The sequence below is a fragment of the Mustela nigripes genome, chromosome 1, assembly GCF_022355385.1.
Source record: "Mustela nigripes isolate SB6536 chromosome 1, MUSNIG.SB6536, whole genome shotgun sequence".
In the NCBI taxonomy this organism is placed as follows: Eukaryota; Metazoa; Chordata; class Mammalia; order Carnivora; family Mustelidae; genus Mustela; species Mustela nigripes.
Window position 1 is genome coordinate 65,345,882 of NC_081557.1, and position 948 is coordinate 65,346,829.

The window sequence follows — 948 nt, forward strand, 5'->3', positions numbered from 1 at the left end:
TTCATCTGCAGCAAAATTAAAAAATAAGTAAATAAATGGTAACTTGTTTAAATGAAGTTGAGTGATAGAAGTTACAGATGGATGGAGACAATTGGATCTACTTAAATAATTTTTCTATATGACTATATAAAGTCTTAAATAGAGGGGTATGAAGAGCTTTTGAAAATTAATTTGAGGCATTTGAACTTGGTGTAGATGGTACATTTTGGATGACTTCTGAGTTTTATTTTATGCATTTTTTTTAAATACCCCATTCCTGATTGCTTTGTACAATAAATTTATTGACTTTGGATTGGAGGCAAGGTTTCTACACTTGATCTTAGCCAAAAGGCCGAGAAGCGATTGGAGGCAAGGTTTCTAAAGGGTCTTCTTACTAACCATTCTTATTCCAGACCCAATTAAGTTCACATTTTTATTTGAAGACATCAAGAATAAAATCTCTTCTTCAAACATTTGTCTTATTCATGGAATATTTTTTCCCTATTTTATTAGCTCTTGGTCAGTAGTTTTATTTTTAATTTATTCATTGTTCACATGTACATTTTAAAACTTAGAATGAATGATATATTATTTGCAAACCATTCATGTAGAAGAGCCTTCTCATCCATTCATGACCTCACCTGATTACCAATATAATCCCGGGAGATAGTCAAAGTTGGCATTGTAATCATCATTTTACCAACAAAAAAGAAAAGAGGGGCGAAAAGCAGACTTAACTTCTTAAAGATCACCCAGTAAATCAGTGATGGGACAGAGAGAACTTGGAACCTCTGAAGGGACTCTTTTGAAGTAATGTCTAATTCTTAGTTGTGAATATGAAGATAAATTTAAATTGTTCCCTCTGGGCCTAATTCTCCCCTCTGGACTACTTGAGTTTCAGCTAATCGGTTAAACTGTTCTAGAAATTCCTCATAGTATATATGGCATCAAGAGGCTATAAAATATATT

The 948-nt window shown here is 32.5% G+C and overlaps 1 pseudogene; it reads right to left on the reverse strand.

Annotated features, from left to right (window-relative positions):
• Positions 1-259: 259 nt before the first annotated feature.
• LOC132008650 (U2 spliceosomal RNA) lies at positions 260-343 on the reverse strand (annotated as a pseudogene).
• Between the last annotated feature and the right edge of the window lie 605 nt (positions 344-948).